General features: G+C 37.3%; 1 protein-coding gene across 1 annotated transcript in view; it reads right to left on the reverse strand.

Moving 5' to 3' along the window:
- LOC111602598 (metabotropic glutamate receptor 2) overlaps positions 1 to 20850 on the reverse strand; it is a 66682-nt gene that overhangs the window by 19694 nt on the left and 26138 nt on the right. The window lies entirely within an intron of this gene.

Raw genomic sequence — 20850 nt, forward strand, 5'->3', positions numbered from 1 at the left:
GGGATAGTAGGTGCAGTGCTTTCATGAATTCACATTTTTTTTTTTTTTTTTTGGTAATTAAGTTTACACTTTACCCAACTTATTTATTTATTCATTTGCATTCACAGCATTTTCTGTTTTTTTTTTCATTCTGGAAAATAATAAACTGAATATTTAAAGAAAATTTTATTTAATCTTTCGGTCCATTCAGCCGTGCATTAATCTGTGTTGCCATAAAATATATATTTTTTTTGGAAAATTTATGCATTTTGCAGCCGCTAACATATGAGACTTTGTTACTAATTAATGTGCTTCTAAGTTTTTATTATGCACAGGCGAAAATATTAACATTTATTATGGCATAAAAAACAGAAAGTATTTAAAGTTTTAGATTAATTTTTCTGTTCGAAAGGATGAACCACTAAGGGCATGTGGAGAAAAAAAATTAAAAATATTTGTTTATAATTTAATTTGCAAGTTGCATTCAAGCCATTCCATTGATGTTGTCAGCGCTCCAAGATACATATTCAGTTTTGTTTGACTCGCTTCTGTTCAGAAAGTGTAACGAAGTTAGATTTATAATTTACTCCCATTACATGTATTTTAGTTTTCGATATTTTGGTTTTTATGGCCCTCACTTTTGTCAAAAGGTTCGAGTATTTTGAATATTCGCTTAATTTTTTACAGCTGTTTTGGTTGGACGAGTTTTCGCTTTAATTTTTGCCAAAAAGGATATACCAAGGCCACCATATGCCACATAACTGACCCTTGTGATTTTTCTTGCACCTAAAACTAAAAAATTCCATGAAAGAAGGCATCAAAGGATGAGCTGAATAAAATCACAAAAACTTCATTTGTGGAAGTGCTTTCTCGATTGGAAAAAAGCATTGGCATCAGTTTTTTAATATATGTAGGCTGAGGATTACTGTGAAGAGGATCTAATAGATGTTCATGTATTAATAAATAATTTTTGAAAAAACTTCCGATACTGTTTTATTTCGGCTCTCCTATGTTGGCCTTGAGCTGCTCCCTATTGGATATTGGGTTTGTAAGGAATTTCATGTAATAGCAGGAAAAAGAGTTGTGTCACATAATTACTCCTACATAATTTTCAGACTTGCATCGTTTGGTATAGGGTATATAGTGCAGCAGTTGAGCTACTATTTTCTAACTTTTTTTATTATTTCCTGTCTGTCAACGAACTTATAGCTATTAAATGGCAAATATTACTAAATACATCAACAGTTAATTAATATCGCTATATTACACCGCGGCTAGTTTAGAATTATCCCAAATAGTACCACTCTTATTGTGCCACCCATGAAAAAACATTTTTTGTATAGATGCTTAACTCTTTCATATATTTTAAATATTAAACAACACCCAGCCCAGCTATTGATCTTTATCTATGCATACATATTTGAATAGCTTATGCGAATGTGATTCAATGTAATTTCCGTTTTGTATGCATTGTGTTGAGCACACAAATCGATGTGTTTTCATTTCTAAAATGTTGTTTCGCTTCTTGTTTGTTGGGCAACATTACTGTGGTTGCTTTCATTAACAAATAATGAGAGTAGAAAAACAGACGTCTATCACTCTGAGTTCTCGATTCGATTGAAGCAAACACAACGTGATTTAATGCACAGGCGGATCAAACAAACATTAAGCTCGGGTTATGATTATGGCCATGCCACACACAGCACAGAGTACGGCAGCTGTACTTAAATACAAATTAATTAACTCTATCGGGCGGCTGTTGCTTTTGCTGTTGCTGTTGTTGGGCTGCCTGTTTAATGGATGCCCCAGCAATGATGAGGCCAATGAAGATGATGTTGCAGGCTGGGCCTTGTAGACAATGGGGGCGAGCGAGTGGCTCATAGTTTGCGGCATGCCTAATCCTGTCAATATAATTCAGTGACTTGGAAAATTATATTTTTCATACGTCAGATGAGTAAAACATGGCCGCACGTCGCTCAAGTAAATCCTTGTTACGCACATAAATAATGAAATTATGGAGATTAGAAAGTGTTCAGGCCTAGCACAAGCACAAGCACAAGCACAGCAACAACAACAGCTGAAGGCCCCCAGCCGATACTTGGCAGCCAGGCGCAATTGATTATAGATCGTTGTGGCTGTCGCCGTAGCTGTAGCTGTCGCTGTTTCATGCGCCGCTTTTGTTGCCAGATAAAAGCAATAAGCGCCCCTTTTATGGGCCCGGGCAAAGTGCCAGACAGCGCTGTGAGGCCATCTTACATATGTGGCCATGCGACAACACCGCCTCACATCCGGCGCCCATTTTGCTAACTTCCGGCCGGGTTGATCTCTGGCGGCGCACTTAATTTTCGCTCGCATTGACACGTGGGACTCGTGTTGCCTTATTCCTTTTGCCTACATGTATGTGTGTGCGGGTGTGCGTGTGTGTGTGAGTGAGTGTGTGAATATTCAATAAATGACACCGTTTTGTCTTAAGGGAATTATGTATATTAGTTTTGCGTGCATGAAAGCCGCTCAGAGAGCTTAAAGCTCAGCATCCTCTACGTTATTCCCCGCTGGGAAATCGTTTAATTTATTTATTAATTTTGTTTATTAATAAAACGTTCAACGCTCAAGTAAATCGCATTTACGTTGTCAATTCAGTCAGAAAGTACTTGAAGAAATCATTTATATAAATAAATATAATAATATATTAATAAATTTCTGCACAATTTCTACAAAGTTTTCTATTTTTGTATCTTTATAAACTTTTCAAAAATATATTGCTAAAAATGTTGGTTGCAGTTGGTGTGTTCATTTTATGAAATGATTTTTTAATTCAGAATTTTAATACTTATAAATAAAGAAAATACTTGAAAAGGCTAGCAAAAATGAATTTGAAAATAAATATCAGCTAAATTGCTTTTGGCTTGATTATATTGGCAATGGAGTAGTCTTTAATAAAAAGGGACTGGACTAGAAATAGGTATAGTGATCATTAGATTATATTAGATACTTGTTAAAAATTTAGAATGATTTATTAAAGAGATTTATTAAGACAATAATAAATGCATCAACTGTTGAAGAGGACTTCGAGCTTGGCAGACTTCTTTATCCTACAAAGGCTGAGCTAAACTAGGAGAAATTCAGTCGAAAAATGTCTATGTTTTCGCACAAATGAATTGGTAAATTCTAGTGAATTTAAAGAAAGAGTTCATGAAGAAAAGTTGTGGAGTCCTTAGTTTTCTGCCACACAAATACCTTTTGAATTAAAATAAATATGATTTTAAATTGATCAAAAATGTTATTTAAAAACAAATTTTAAAAATTGCTGTTTATAAAGTAGGTTTACTTTAAGTAGAACAAAGAAAGGGCAAAGACGCAACAACAAAGTGACCAAATGGAGACTCTGTTATTGTGCATTCATTCAACTCACTTAACACAATATTCTGCATTAAATTATTTTATTGCACAAGAAACAAACTGCAGCTTTATAAATTTGTCATAGAAACGTTTAAGTGCAACTTCTGTTTAGCATAGCTTGAGTTATGCCTTAAAATATAAAACGAAGCCAACATAAACGTTTCATAGAAGCCACATTTACTCACACCATAAAGAAGACCTCACCTTTGATAAAGTCCACAGCCATTTCGAGGCCATAGGAGTCCTTGTCGCAGTCGTCGAGTATATGGGCGCCGAGCGTTATGTTTGGCAGCAGATGCATCTCGTTGATGCGATCGATGGTGTAGAGCATGGCCTCCAGGGCCTGGATGCCGCCCTGCGGCATGATGGGACCGCAGGTGATGCTGTCCTCGCGTGAGTGCACCATCATGAGGCCTCCCAGGATGACGTCGCCCTCAACAATGGCCTCGCGCTTGACGGGCCAATGCCGCTGCGGCTGGGTGGCATAAAGGCGATCCTGCAGAAAGTCCACAGAGTCGGGCAGCGAGCGCAAATATTTGCCGCCCAGCTCCGATATCAGTGGCAGCATCACATTGTTGGCATGGTTGCTGTTGTGGTTGTTGCCGTTGTGCGGCGTCACGTGGCGTCCACGATGCCGTCCGGAGCGCGTTGAGGGACCGCCAGCGGGCGCCATGTTGAGGGGCAGCTCGATGTTCGCATAGCGCTGATAGCTCTCCAAATCAAAATGACTATTGACATAGTCTAGCTGCTCTACATGTTGCTCCGAGTGCGGCGTATGTGTCTCAGCGAGCTCCTCGTCGTTGACATAATCAGGAAGTGTTGCTGGAGCGGGCGCGTGCAGCCAGTGCGAGTGTTTGCCCAGCTGTTGCTGTCGCTGTTCCAGTTCAAGCGCCTTATAATGATTTTCTCTAAAAGTCCGACCATGGACATGATGCTTATGCTGATGCTGATGCAAATGCTGATGCAGATGTTGATGCTGTCGCTGTGGGTGGTGTTGATGATGATGATGCCTTGCGGCTGTGTAGCTCTTGAATTGTTCAACTGGAAAAAGCAGCTGCTGTTCTGGTGTTGGCGGCTCCCTCTTCGGCTGCCCCGGCCGCTGCTGCTGCTGCTGCTGCTGTTGGCTATCGTCCGCGAACCACTTATCCCGTATGTCACCAATAACCGCACTCTCAACGCCTGCGGCACTCGATTTGCCCAGTGCCAGAAGCACAATGAAAGCAATAACGCAAGCGGGCACCAACAACCGATTGAAACATGCTAATTTCATGTTTGCATCAACTTTCACCTTTAGTTAATTCACAATTTATTTATTTATTATGCAATATATTGCACTTGAAAGTTCCATTTTTGACTTAGTCCAGCGCAAAAACTTTGTCATTTGCTATTAAAGGAATTTCATCTATCAATAAAGGTAAATTTCCATTTCTCTTTGAATTCTTAGCTCACATGGAATTTCTCATATTTTGATTGCACTCATTTTTGTGGTATTTCAGCGTTGCCATTGTCTACACTTTATTACATTGTTATTAAAATTGCCGAAATTCTGTCTGTGGAGCTGTCAGCGGCATTGCAACCGAACTCTAATATCATTAGAGCAGCAGCGGCAACAGCAGCCACGCCCAGCTTATAAATGTCAACTGTTAAACACGCTGGCAGCCCTGTGAGCAAGGCAGCTATGCCATAAAAATTATGGCCCAGTGCTTTTTGTTAGTGTTTGGCCTAAGGTAAATTAAATTTTTGCATAGAATTTGTGCGCTGCGAAGGCGCAGCACAAAGCGAAGTCGAAAGTGTGGCCCACATAATGCACAAATCCTTTGCAGCAGCATAACAAGGTGCCGCCGGGCGGCCGCACGCAAAAACTGTGGTAACGGGCGGACGGCGGGCGACATGTAATTAATCAAATTGTTGGCGGCATAATGAGCTTGTCGGCTTGTCAGAGCACCTCCGAAGGCAAGAGGCAAGAGTCCTGACAGCGCCAAGCAACCACTGTTACGCTGACTCTGACTAATCAACGGGCGCATTAACGCCGCTTTCCAGCCACATTCTCGGTCTGCAGTTTCGAGTTTACAAAATTACTTATCATCAGCATAATCAGGGGCATTATCAAGTCGATGGCAAACCGGGCAAGACGAACTGGGTCTGCCCCTAACCTCGTTGGCCTATCACTTTCCATCCAGGGGCCACTGGGCTGGGCTGCAGCAGCTGCGCCCTCGGCTGCGGGACGCATCTAATAATGAGATTGCGTTAAACAAATGGTGCTTTCCTTTTATTGCCCTTAATAGACACCGGAGGCTGCTTACACGCTCGTAATTTATTTTGATTACATTTGTCGTTCTCTATCTCTCTCCCTCTATTTGTTTGTCTCTTCTCATTGCTCTGTTTCACACTCTAAAGCCAAGCAAATGAGAGTGTGTGTGTCACAGAGCGTGCCTAAGATATTTTTAGCTCAACTAATAAATGGATCAGTCATTTCCCATCAAATCAGTTTTTAATGCCTTTTTTTATTAGCATCGAATTTGTCATTCCAAATAAGTCTTAAATGGCTATCAATCACAATTAAGATACTATCTGAATTAACAGGTAACCTTGGAGTCACATTAGCAATCAGAGTTGTCCCAGCTCAAGCAACTGCTGACGATTAAGTCGAGTTTTAAGAGATGTTGGAACTATCCATAGTCTCTATAGCTATGGCAGAGACAAAGCCTTTAAGCATTGCACATAAATTGAGTACATTTATAGTTATAAATTAAGTCAGACTCACAAATCACATCTAAAGACCACAATTAGTCTTCACGTTTATTTCGTGCATATTTCGAGCTGATTGAAGCGCATATTCGGCTTATGCCCATAAATAGTGTCGCCGGAATGGGAAAACTTATCAATGTGCATACGAATGAAGCTTGTTCCACTTGAAATTCTTTGTACAGCGCGTTGGGATGCCTTATCTAGGCTTATGCTTAGTGCACGGTTCGCATGGCTCTGTGGCTGACACTTGGCCGGGGTCGTCGTCGCTCTGTGTCCTTTGTGCTTTGTCTTATTGGATATTTGGTTTGTTGTGGGGACTTTGATTTGATTGAGCATTTCGCTCACTTGTTGTGTCCCTTTTTGCGCTGATTTGAATATCCAGACGCAGGCATTGAAATTGAAATATGTAAGTTTGAATCGGAATGATAGCGAACCCCATGGCCGGGACTTAGAGATAATTTGTGAGTGCCAGGGACAACTTTGAATGCCGCCACTTTGTTTGTGTACTGCGTGGGTGGCCGACTGGCTAGCTGACTGGCTGGCTGGCTGGCTGGCTGGATTTTAGCTTGTGCAAATTGATTTTCATCGATAGCGGACAAAGTTGCATAAATTGGCACTCGATGTGTTTGCGTAAGCCCGGCGCAAGGTCAAGCACTCGATACGATGGCCGCTTAACAGCCAATATCGTATTAACTATGTACAAAAAAAAATATAAATAAAAATAGCAACATAAAATGACACTCGTTGCGCCGATAAGTAGGCTGTGAAAAAGAGAGCAAAGTCCGTAATTTATGCATTCATCTGGCGCCCCAAGTGGTTTCAGTTTGCCACAGTCGCAACACGCATCAACTGACGACAATCCCATATATATTCAACAATCTTTCGACGAAATAACTGAAATATTTAAAGCGCAGCACAATTAACTCAACAGGCCCTGTTGCTTAATGCCGCTCGATTGTGCTCTGTTTGCAGCACTTTAAGCATTGAATGTCCTTTTCACAGTTTTCATTGTGTTTGGCAACATTTCGCTGACAAGCGTAAAGTATGCTAAACAAATTGTTACATTTGCATAAATGCCAAGCCTAACAACAGACACATAAAGAATGTTCTAAATTCGCATCAAATAACATTCAATCATACTTTTGTGCGCCCACACACACGCACACACAGCTGGCTGACACCTGGACGAGGATGTCAACGTCCTGCAGCTAATAGCTCAGCGTCTGCGCCAGCCGCGCGGATTACTCGACGTCTTCAATTTGTTACGCGACGAAGCAAAAAATTAATAGCAACATATGTAAAAAATGCCAAATACCGAAAAAGAAAATTGTGCGCCACGGCAGAATTATGAATAACTTTGACAGGTGTACACATACGGGCCGATATGCAAAGTTCTGGCTGCCTCCTTCTGTGTCTGCGTCAGTTACAAATGTCTTGCGACTGTGTGATAAATTTCTTTGACACGCACCAACAACTGAAAGCAGCCGGAAGATATTCTACGCAACTGTCTCGAAGCTGCCCTACAGTGCCCACGCACACCTACGCATTTGCGTATGTCTCGCTCCAGGTAATCAGCAGCAACGTCAGCTACACTTTTGACACTTGCGCAATCATTTTTAATTTGATTAGCAGCCTATACCGAGAGGGAGAAGACGTTTTCTACATCATGTTATGCACGGTTCATAATTTTATTTACAATTTGTGTGAAACTTATTTTACGAGTTATTTATATGTGCGTGAATGGAAAACGAATAAAAATAAAATGAGAAATGAGTGGAATAAAAATAAAAGTGAGTTGTTGCATGTTATTTGCATATAAATAATATAAAATAAAAACAAAGCAAAACAAGTTAAAATAAATAAATAAAAATTTAAAAGAATGACAATAGGTCATCAAATTTTAAAAATTTAATTGTTTCGTCACTCTTATATATTCATTATAAGTCATTGAAATTTGTAAAAATATGTGAGTGTAATAATAATATAGTAAATATAAAAATAAACATTCAAAAATTTATTTCAATATTTAATAAGAAATATTTAATTTTAAAAAGTTTTTTTTAATTTAATTTTATATACAATAAAAATATATTAATATAAAAATTTAAATTTATACAAACAAATATTGAACTATACAATTTTCTATTCATATTTATATTTTTTTAATTTATAAAATGTATTTTTTATTATAATAAAAATAAAGTTTAATATTAAAGCATGTACAAAAATATTTACGTAAATAATATTATATTAAATTACTTTATACCAAAATATATATAAAATATGTATACAAATTCTTTAGTATATATTTTTCTACGTGAATAAAAAATTGTTTACGTTTTCCTAATATAAAATATAATTATTTAAATTTAAAGAAATAGACATATATTTAAAACATATGCAATTTCATTTAATATCGTAATCATTATGTTTTACTATTATTATTTGATTTATTTATTTATTATAAACATAGTCTTGTATATATAAATATCTATATTAGTCAATCTACAATATAGACATTTGCATATAAATTTTAATTTACTAAGTTATTTAAGTACATATTGCTTATAGCAGCTCGTCTATTCAAATAAATATTAATTATTATGCTTGGTTTTTTGAATGTGTATCGGCTTTGTTTGTTTAGGTCCTTTATTAACGTACAAATCCTGCTAACTGGGCACTCCCAGGCACCAGTACAGTATGCCGTGGTAGTTAATGGAAATAATTGCTGATTTCATTACGTGGGATATATTAATGAGCAGCGAGCAATTGCTTGCCGTGCAGCATTGACACACAACAAAGCCATAAAAGTCGTTTTAATAAAGGTCAACAAACATAAATACTGGAGGAAAACAATTTCACTTTCATTTCCGCTGCCCGGCGCACGTAATGCGATGTGAAAACTTTCGCTCTGCTGTGGAAACTTTCACTCCTGACATTGTTCAGTTTGAGCTTGAGCTAGAGCTGAGATGTTCGAACGCTGCCGTAAATACATAAAAATATGCGCAAATAACAATAAAACCTACAAAATTATTGATATTGGGTGCATAAAAATAGCTACTCAATGTGGGCGTAGCTCAACGCACGTATCTAGCCGAGGACGAGCATTCGACCAGAAACTAAAGCTGAAGCCGAAGCTAAACTAAGCAAATAACCCTTAGATGTGAGGCACACGCATCTCATTCAGGCCCGAGGCTTGCTAATATTAAAACAAATATGCTCGAGCCGAGCCTAAGAAACTTCTACTGCAAATACTTTAAGGCAAACTTTATTAGCTATCAAAATACCTGAGATTTGTGTGCTGCCCGACTAAATATAGGAGAGCATCTTAGGCTCCTTCGTGGACCCAGCAGCACCGGCGGCAAGTTATGCATGCGCCGACCAAAATACAAAATAGAAGAATTGTAATTGGTTTCGTGTGTTTAACGCTTTGCGCCTTTGGGCCACAAAATGTGGCTAATAATCCCGTCTAGGCACGCAGCTCAAACAACAGGTTTCCCCCTCGTGTGTGACGGGCGAGCAAATGAGAATGGGCTGGCAAAATGTTCGACAGACAACATGGCAGCTCAAGACGAATGTAAAAGTTTGTGTAGCAGCGCGTAAATTGTACTAAATAATAAATTTGATGTGGGCTTCATACTTAAATTATTCAAATTTTGAGCAACTAAATTAACCCAATCAAGTTTTACTCAAATAAAAAGTTAAGTAATTTAAAAACTTATTAAAGAACACATTAAACTGTCAAGCAAATGCTGGAAAAGAAAATGCTGGAAAATCATGTGTTATATAAATTTAAAAAAAAATATATTAATGAAAATCAATTAATAGAAGGAAGCAATTAAGTTAACTAAATAATGAAATCATGTGTTATATAAATTAAAAAAAAAATATTAATGAAAATCAATTAATAGAAGGAAGCAATTAAGTTAGCTAAATAATGAAAGCCAAAAGCATGCTAACCCCAGCAGCGGAAGACCATATAAATGCACAATTATTAAAATACTTATCTGGAGACAGAAAAAAAAATAAGAGCAACTCAATCACACTTTTTCACACATACAAACGAACTACAAAGCAAAGTCGTGGGCGTGGGGAGGGAGGAAGCACATGACAGGAAATCGACAGGCGCTGCCATGTAGCAATTTAGCAACAAATTGTTTTCATTCACATGACAGCTGCAGGCAACCGAACTCAATGAAATGATATGTGTAGCGCAGTGCGGTGAGCCTGATTGGTCAATATTGCGGCACAAATTAACAATCTGCAGCAGGTCTTTTAAGCGAGAATAGAAGCAAATGTGATATACAAATTTGATATTTGGTGAGCTGAACTGAACTGAGCTGAGCATCATCGTATGGCAATTGACACACTTTAACTACAGCTCCTTCCTGCCTTGACAGTCCTACTACAAAAGAACTGAATTTGTCGCGTTTTACTTTGTTGAAATATGAGACATTTTCGTAATTAAATTTTGCACGCCAAATAAACGCATTAACTTAACAAAGTTACAAGTAACCAAAAACTCAGACGTAAAGTGAAAATTTTCATAATTAATTTTTGTGGGCTTCAAGTTGTTAGACGGTCCACCCTTAAGGAGCGACCCCTAGCTAGCTGGCTGTCCGGCTGGCCTTTTCCACTGCTTTCGCTTGCCATGTTTGCGCACAATTTGTCCAGTTTGTTGGCGCGTCAATTTGGGCGACTGTTTGCATAGCGAACAGTACAATAAACCTCACACCTGAGCGTCAAGAGAGACCAAAATAGACACACAGACCGAGACCACACAGACTTTCAGCTAGCACTGCGGTTGACCGCTCCTCGAGAGATCGGGCGTTGCACACTACTAACTTATTGATGGGAGCCCGAGCCCTCAGCTGGTCGTAGTCCTGTTGAACTTGGATGGCTAGTAAATAGCTGGCATTGCTGCTGAATGTCTATGAGTGCGCATTTGGCATGCATTAGTCCCGAAAATGGAATGTAGTGGCCGCCATGCCTGGCCTACGCAGGATAAGCCATTCGGCTATTCGGTCAGTCGGCAATTTGGCTAATTGAATTCCGAAGCCCGCTGTCTATTTATACACTCATGTAAGGCCCAAATGATTGGCTAATAAATGCAAAATGCTGGTATTACCAGTTGCTGGCATTTCTGTAACCGTTCGTATAATATTGTTCGCAATTTAATTGTTTCGATTATTGATATTTGGCTTGAACATGCGAAAAAATTCATTTTATCTGTGGCAAATCAATTGGACCTGCATAATATTGCATATATATTTTAAGTGTTTTTATTGAGGTAAATTATTTAAGTTTTGTATTTGATATCTTCATCTTAAAACTCAATTAAAATTGTATTTTCTATGAAGCTAATATGACTTCTAAATTTCTAAATTGGAGTTAAATAAAATAAATAAGAAATAAAATAAAATTGAATAAAAATAAAATAAAAGTGTTAAATTTATATTTAAATTTAATTGAAACTTTTTTCTACACCAAAGAAGTCAATTTAAAAATTATTTAAATTAAAGAAAGTTAATAAAACTAGACAGTTTAATGCCAAAAAAAAACTATTTATGATATAAAAATTTATAAGTATTTTATAAAAAAATATATTCAAGAAATAAAAATGTTCAAATTATTTAGAAGCTGAAAAAGCAAGTTTACACATTGTTTAAATACAAATATACCATAAAATCTATACAAAACTTCCTCTTTTGTTCAAGTACTTTATCATTTTCATATTTTCAAAACATTTCTTAGAAAAGATAGTTCTTCTTCGTCTTCAACAGTTACGACCTCTGACAGCGCAACGCATACTCAATAATGTTGACCGCCTTTGCCTGACCGGTTGTATGGAAATCTGGCTGTAAATCATGGTCAAGGCTAGATTGAGCTATTTGCTTGACTGGCAGTAAATTTATGACGAGACCTGCTCTCTAACACAATTACATAAACCTATAGAGCTGGCTCTAGTCTCTAGCTCAATGGGACTGTGGCTGTAGCTGTAGCTGGCGTGTGGCAGTCATCAGCAGTTCGCACCACAAGCCGTCAATCTTGCTTGCACAATTTCATTTGTGCATTCGTGTAAGGCCATAAGCAATTTTTCTTTGGACAGGCGACAACAGGCGCTCTCCTCACGCTTATCAGTAACTGTTCACACTTCTGATTTTCCTTTCTCTCTTTTCTTATGCCATCCCTGGGCGTGTGTGTGCAGCAGGAGTTAGAGTTGGTGGATCAAAGCTTGAATGGCAGCTGTGTGGCAAAACAGTTTGCACAAATCGTTGTGCATGACTCTGTAAATAATCTATTTCATGTTTACTTGCCACTTTCCAACTAACCAGCTAACCAGCTAACCGGCAATGTCCCTGTGTGTGCGTGTGTGTACAACTCTGTTATCCGGGTTAGCTGCTGTAGCACGCAAACAGCGAACAGCGAACAGCAAACACCAACACTAGATGGCGTCATTTTGTGCCGGCTTCTCTGTTGGCGTGACAAATGATTATGGTATATTGGTTCGCAAATCAAATGAGCACACATGTAAGCATACTTCAGTGTACATTCGATCATTGCAACCAATTGACTGCCACAGCACCCAGTGGTTGCCAAGCTGCAAGCCGACACTGTATGTTGGCATTCGTTTATCGCAAATATCGAGTGCCAAATGCGATTTTTCCACTTGAGTGTAATAATTTTGAGCAGCTATTCAGGTGTGGCATAACAGTACGCAGGGATGTGCAAAAGATTTTATCGAATATACATTAAATTTATTCGTTAAGCATAAAACAAACATGGTATACTTTTTCAAAAATGAAATATAAATTATCTTTGACTTTTTGTACTTTTTTCTGAATACCAAAAAAAATTTTTTTAAGTGCTTAAATTATAAATTTGCCCTCTCCTCTCTTTTCATTTATATCCCATATTAACAACATGATAAGAATATAAAATATCAATATTTATCAATTTCTACAATATTTTAATATAATTATATAAAACAAAAATAAATTTACAATTGACAAAAAAAATGAAAAATACATTAAAATTATAAAAACTTAAAAAAGAATTTAAAACAAATACAGTAATTGGAATAATAATATTTTAAGAATATTCCTAACAAATTTCTGCATAAATACTCCTAATTTTCTCGTTTAGTAGTATTTTTAAAATTTCTCTGAATTTTTCAATTTATTGTCCGTCAAAAACTAATTTACATATAATGCATTAGCGTAATATTTTCTTTGTTCTAGCTTCCAAACAAATTCATGGAAAAAAAGCACTGAAATGACTTTTGTTTTTCTAAACTAATAGCAATTCGTAGCTGCTGGCATTTTATAATTTAATTTAGTTTTGCTCCTTGGCCGTCTGTGTCCAGCATGGAAAAAATAGTCAGTTTTGTGCAAATATGAATGCAGCAGGCGAATAATTATTGTGTGAGTTCGTTTGAGCTTCATATGTTGCAGTTGGCAGTCATGAAAGAAAGTCAGAATTAAATAACAAATTTTATGACATTTTTTGTGAAGATGTCAGCTGAAGAGCTTGCTGGAGTAGTAAGTAGAGCATGGCTCACGGGCTAGAAATTTCTTCTCTTTTCCTGTTTTATTTCGTTTCTATGCAAATTTCACAAAATGCTAAAGCACAACATGCAAATCGTATGAAAACTGTTAACAAAGCTGTTGGTCGAGTTCCGGTTGCGGAAATTGAATCATTGTTTTCGTAGCTGTTGCATCTGGCTGAGCAGCCCATAATTAAAGCCAACATGCGAACCGATTCGAGACAGTTAACATAACTCAGAAGCCCTTTAGATAATTTAATGGCTCTCGACATGCAACAAGGAACACCAGGCTTATCAAAAGCCGACACATCCAGGACCCCAGAACAGGCCAGCCAAGCCGCGTCGAGGGCAGCTTTTAAATGGTGTTAACTGTTTCATGCAGTTCACTGACCAGCCGGCAAAAATAATCTAGTAAGCGGCTGTGGCCGCACGAAGCAGCCAAAAAGGAAACGGAAACTGCCTTCGCATGTTAGTGTTGAAAAACAACATATTTAAATTTGCAAAACGATGTTCCCCTTTATTATAACTGTTCATAAATGTTAAGTGCCCGCTTAGCTAAAATCACAAGACAAAGAGCTGAAGCTAAGCCAACATAAAATTAATGAAAATAAAAAAAGGCAGATTTCTAATTACTTTTTCTTAAATTCAATGGAGATTCTGAATTTAAGTTCTAAAGAATATATTTTAGGCTGAATTTTATAACATTTTTGTTGATATATTTTCAGCTAGTATATCTATAATTTTATTTTCTGAACAAGTCAATATTCAGCTTATTTATAGTTCAGAAAAACCGGGCAATTGCTGCCAGCTCATCGTGAGTGCTCCAAGCTGCCACAGAGCCTCAATGACCAGCCACAAATCCCTGCGAGTGCCTGGAGGCCTGGCCCTGCTCGTATTGTGCGTTGTATCAATGTTCATAAATTTTTGAAGAGTTTCCAAGTGGCTTTAGTAATTGCGTGGGGCATGCCTGGCAGTCGGTCTGTGTGCTGCAACATGGCCCGTGCCCATGCCACAGCGGAAGCTGATGAAATTAGGTGCAAAGTGTTGGGCCCGGAAAATGTTGGAAATAATAAAATGTAATGCGGCTGTATGTGTATTTGGTATGTTGCCAGACGGCATAAATTTCGCACGGCAATTGGAAAACGAAGACACAGGTCGAGGCACGTAAAAGTCATATTTACTTTTTATGGTAACAATGTAATTCGCTGCTTTTTATTTTGAAGATACTCACAGATATACAGAGAGAGAGGCTCGTAAATAATTAGTGCTGCCTTTTGTTAGACATTTGCCATAAAAAGCGACAAGTGACAAAATACTATTTGCATGTCAAACTTTTTTACGATTTGTGTAAAATTTTTAAGAATAAAATTAAATTTATAGCAAGTCTTGCGGCAACATGTGTGCCTGAGTAAATGTAATTCAAGAGCAGAGCATTACCTTGTTGTTTACAGCGCTTTATAATCTTAGAACATTTTATTTTTACTTCCTTGTTGTATTTTACTTAACTGCAAATACAACATTTTTAAAATTTCTATTTAAGCGCTGAAGTCGTTTCGTGTGGCAAAAACTTTTTAATGCCATTCGAACGTTGGGATGCTTTAGTAAATTAGTTTTTGCCGCAAAAGAAAGTTGCTGATAATTGTTGCAGTTCGGCAAAGACGTGTTCCATTAAGCTAAAACCAAATCCCTGAAAGAACACACACACAAGTACTTTAAAGACACTCAAGTACCAATTTACGTTTTTTGCCCAATTGAATTCCAGTTACAGTTCGACTCGCAATCACATTTTCGGCAAACAGTTTGGGAAATGGTTATTTTTTGCTGAACCAAATGAAATTCCATTACATCAAAAACCAAAAACTCGCATTTGCGCACAAAACACAGCCTGACCAGCTGTGCAAATGGCATAAAGAGCTTCATTTATAAAATAATAAAACAAAAACAAAAAAAAAAAAAAAATAAGAATGAACAAACGAAATGTGTATATATGGGAATATAATCAGAAAAGCTGAACAAAAACTCGAATTCAATGTATTCACGGGGAGTTTTAAATGCCAGCTGAGTGAACTGAACAAAGTGTTATTTGCGTTAAATTGAGCAATCAGCGAATAAAAACGGCCAACAGGTGACAGCAAATTGGTTGAATTAAGTTTAAGCTGCGAGCTAAAGTAGTGAAGCGCAGGCTTAAGCGCTTAAAAACAACAGCCTCACTTCAATTTACATATTCGAAATATTATTTACATTAAATATGATTTTTAATTACTGATAATAAACCAAGAGAAATATATGAAATATTTTTTTAAAATATTTAAGCTTGTTTTGCTTTACTTTTAATTAATTTAAAATTTTCTGAGCTTAATTTTTTATTAAAATATTTTTTTATATATTACTCATTAAGCTAAGCTGAAAAATTGTACTTGATATACGAAACTGATTTTTTGAGGAATTTTTTTATGTCAAAAAGGCGAACTAATCCGTTGTATTTCAATTTTTAAAGATCTTCTATAAATATATATATGAATTTATTTAAAGTATATATGTATATATATTATAGGGTCAGTTAAACAGCAGGGAAATCAATCCAGCAGAAAATTTACTTCCATTTGAAGCTATGGGTGGACGTAACCTCGCCTTAAACTTTCAACTTGAGCAAGCAATAGAAATCTGACAACGCCTTCTTTTGCTGTGCATATTTAAATAGCCAGCGCTGCTTGCTTTGACGCAGTGTGACCAGACTCCGTGATTGACTATGCATTAGGCGCTGCTGCTTGGTGTCCATTCGCTGGACATTTTTATTGAATTTCAAGCCAACGAGCAGCAGTCAGCACATTGAGCTGTTGACGTCAAAACTTTTGTTGAGCTTGACTTGATGGATTGATATTTATGTGGCTGTCTGCCTTGTGAATTCTTTTTTATCATTTAGGAGCCAAACCTTTTGGCATCGATTAGTTTGACTTTGACATATTTGCTCTGGGGCAAAAGGGCAAACAGCACGAAAAACGGAGCTAACAGCAAACAGTGCAAGCGACAGAGTAATAATAATCATACGCCCCGTCTGCCACTTTGTAGTTGCCATATTCCTTTCTTTTATATGTATATATGTATACATATATATGTATATATATGTATATGTATATTTCTCGGAATCTACTTCTGTATTTGCATGTTTTTTTCTGTCTTTTTGTTTTTATTTTTTTTTATTATTATGCTGGCAACGGTTGCGCCTTTTTGCAGCTGCTTTGGCTTGCTAGTCGTGTGCTCTGCGTTTATTTGCCAGCACATGTAAGTGAGTGTGTGGTTGAGCGCATTTTAGTTTTAATTTTAAGCGCAGCTCACGTACCATACACATGCCGACAACGTTGCGTGTACGCAACATTCGTGCTCAGCTCCTCGTGCTCTTGCAGTACATATTTAACTGTGTAACTTCCATATTCCGGACGGACAAGCGCCTGTTTTAATAGTTAGCAGCCGCACCACGAACGAGTTTTAATTAAAACGAACAGCAAGTAAGCTCTGCCAATGCGCTGCTTAGCTGCAGCTGCAGCTGCGATTTTCAATTATTATTATTAACTCTTCCGCTGTTACTTAAATCTTAACAACCAATTAAGTATACGGCAAAATCTCTTAAGCGAGCAACAAATTCTAGAAAACAACTTGGATTAAGAGCATATTTTGCTTGTGAATGGTGTAAGGCTTTCTAAAGTTAACGATTTAGTCTAATGTATAATCTATAGATATATATTGGAACTTTATGTAGTAGTACAAAGGAGCCGCAAAAACATCATCTCAAGCTTGGTCAACAGTTGACAACTAATTCTGTTGACCCATGTTATATTGCCCAAAACAAATACACAATAATTTCCTTTCAAGCTGATTGATTGATAAGTAATCCAAGGAAAGACATGTAATGAATACTAAACAATGAGAAGAAGAAACTTGCAAGTTTTATAATCATTAGATGCTTCCCTTCAGCCTGCAGATGACAAGTGAGACTTTGTGTCGTACAAGCATGAAACAAGCATATCTTTAAGTTAATTTATTTAGTTTATTATTAAATTTAAATTATTATTAATTAATTATTAATTTATTTATTTCATAAAATTGGCTGAATTCCCTATATGAAATAGAAACAATTCGGTTATATCAAATTCTCTCTTATCCATAACTGAGCTGTGAAAAAGTACTAGAAATCTTTTTGGCAGCATTAAGCTCTTCTAAGGATATTAAACAATAAAAGTCTATACATAACGAAGTACAGCTAAAGCCTCTATACACACTTCATATCACAAGAGTTGAGCTTTAAGTAAAGTGGATATTGAGGTAGTTTAATTGCAGCGGCGCAGCAGCTGCTGAGGTGAGGCAAGTGGCAACGATCTATTGAGTGTGCCACTTAAGCACGCCAGATTGATATCTGGCAGCGCATATTTAGGTATCGTCTGACGTCAGCGACATTTACCTAAGCGACCATAAAAGCATTAATAAAGCACTCAGCGCATGGGCCGCTGCAGCGTTCGTCTTGAACTGCTGCGGCTGCTATCGAGGGCCAATAAATAAAATCTCATTAAGTTGAAGCCGCAGCCGCGCGAAGCCAGCGGAGTGGATCTGCGACGGGCAATGTGTGTGTGAGAATCTCTGGGGAAAATTATAAAATTTCCATTTTATTGACATTTGAAATTGACTTATATCAGGCGCGAATCGTTGGCTGGGCTTAAGTGTTTGCCTGTTGGCCAAGCGAAATGGAAAGTCTACGTACGAGGCAATGCGCCGATAAATAAGCAAAAAAACGTGTAGCATAAAACAAGGCGCTAAGCAACAACAACAACAGCAGCAGCAGCAGCAGCAAGTCAATCAAGTTTGGCGAAATGGTTCAATAAAGTCAACAAGAGACAGCCAGTGGGCGGCAGTGGGCGTGTACGTGGTGGCAGTAGCCTGCGGCGCAGCTGAGTTAAAGTTCAAACAGAGAGACGCTGAAGATATTTAAGGGCTCCCCCGCACAAATTACATTAACACCGCACCGCACAAAGCCAACCAAAGAGAGCAGGAACAGAGAGGTGAAAACTTGAATACAGGCGGAGCACGAAAGGCAGTGTATACAAATGAGCGCGAAGGAAACGCAGTGCAGAGTGTCGATTGCTGATAACAGCCGGAAGCGAAATACAGCAACAGCGGCAGCAGCAACAGCAATAGCAACAGCAACAATAGTAACAAAAACCCACAATAAAGCTCAAAAGACAAAGCCTCGGGCCAGTGGCGGGGGATAAGCGGGGCAAATAATTTTTTGTGACAAAGCGAAAATTTTATAAAACGAAATTGGCTGAAAAGCAATTTTTGCATAAAGTTCAGTCGAATAGGTGTGCCGTTATGGTTGGCAGTAGGCAGTGGTGGGCGTGGCATGGCAGGCATAACAGACAAGGCAGGCATGGCGGGCGTGTCAGGCGTGGCATCCTTGCGGCTCGGCACAAATTTAGACATTGTTTGGGCGCCTTTTCGAAACGCACTATGCTTGGCTGACTTGCCAATCAATAATTCAAATTATATTTGGTTTTTTTCCGCGCCCACTTGGCTAGAGAGAGGGAGAGAGAGAGAGCACCAACGAGAGTGCGAGCGAGAGAGTCGCATTAATTTGCATGGAAAACAAAATAAACTTGAACTTGTCGCTCGACATTTTTCTTGGCATATTTATTATTTACTTTGCCAAGGAAACTTGTTCCGCGTTTTCCTTGAGTCCGTCACTAATTTTTGCTCAAAGTTTTCTTTTTTATATTACACATAAGTTCGAGGCTTATAATAAACATTAGTTAAATAGAATATCAAAATATTTAAATGCTTTTTGAGTAAACAAAAATATTTTGAAAATTCTCACAGCTTCAATTAACATTTTTCGCATCTCCCTCGCACTACTAAAGCAAAACTTTTTACTTGTCTAGTCGGCTGAAAACACACAAAAATGCTCTACATATTTTTGGATAAATATGGCTAAAACTTTTATTACCAACAAGTATACAAAAATTTGTTGGAAAAGTTTGGCGAAACGAACTGTAAGCAAATCAAATATGCAATATAAATAAACAATAAATTATGCAGTCACTTAAAAAGTCAGAATGAGCAAATGCCAACATCTCTGCGTCTCTGCAAGACTCATAAATCATTGCCATTGCAAAAATCGAACTTTCAATGTGAACAGCCGAAAACTGTGACTTTTGTTGCCGCTGATTGCTGACTGGCTGCTTGGCTGCTTGGCTGCTAGGCTAAGCAAACGATGATTTATGTCCTTCATACAAGCGCCGTCATGTTCTGTGGATGCTTTACAAATGCTGACCAAACAAATTGTCTATGGCTTTCAAAACGTGTTCGCTCTCTGTCAAGCCATCAAACATATTAAAGTGATTTCAAACAGCATTAATACATTTGCAATACCTTTTGAGCTCAGGTGTGGTCGCCGAAGTCATTCATGCTATACAATTTCTCTCACTAATAAATTATCTTTGATTAAATGATTGAAATACAAATGTATATGTATATATATTTGTATATTGAAAGTGAGCTTGATTAAGATTAAAGCAAATTTCATCGAGAGCTAAAACTCTGTGAGTTGTTTAACTTGTTGTCATTTATCATTTAAAATTCTATTCATAATATTTAATTTCATTTATTTTTATTTATAAATAAAAAGATAGAAAATGATGTAGATATTGTATAGTTCATTATCTTTCTACAGCTTTGAGTTTTATAATATTTCAGTTTTCCCCTGTCTTATCTTTTCTACAATATATAAATTCATTTATATGTGTATATGAAACCAAATAGTATTGTAAGTTGTAACAAATAAAATTTCTAAAAGGAACATCAAATCCTAAATTTTCGTAGCTAACAGAAGAAGAGCAGAACTGTTCATAGATATATAAATTCATATATATATATATATATATATATGTAAATATATAGAGTTGCTAGTTTTCTAATTCACATATTCTGAACACATTACACGATTATTAACCTCTGTCAAGTCCATATTTTTTTATTGGACAATATCACAAAATGTTTACATAAATTGCCAAGAAAATATAATCGATTTATCGCCGACTTTAAATGGGCCAACGAAGCCGATTTAAATGCCTGGCAGGCTTATCGAATGCTCATATATGTAAATCGTTGCCTGGTGCCTGGCACACAAGAAA

This window comes from Drosophila hydei, unplaced genomic scaffold (genome assembly GCF_003285905.1).
Source record: "Drosophila hydei strain 15085-1641.00,03,60 unplaced genomic scaffold, DhydRS2 tig00000060-arrow-pilon, whole genome shotgun sequence".
In the NCBI taxonomy this organism is placed as follows: Eukaryota; Metazoa; Arthropoda; class Insecta; order Diptera; family Drosophilidae; genus Drosophila; species Drosophila hydei.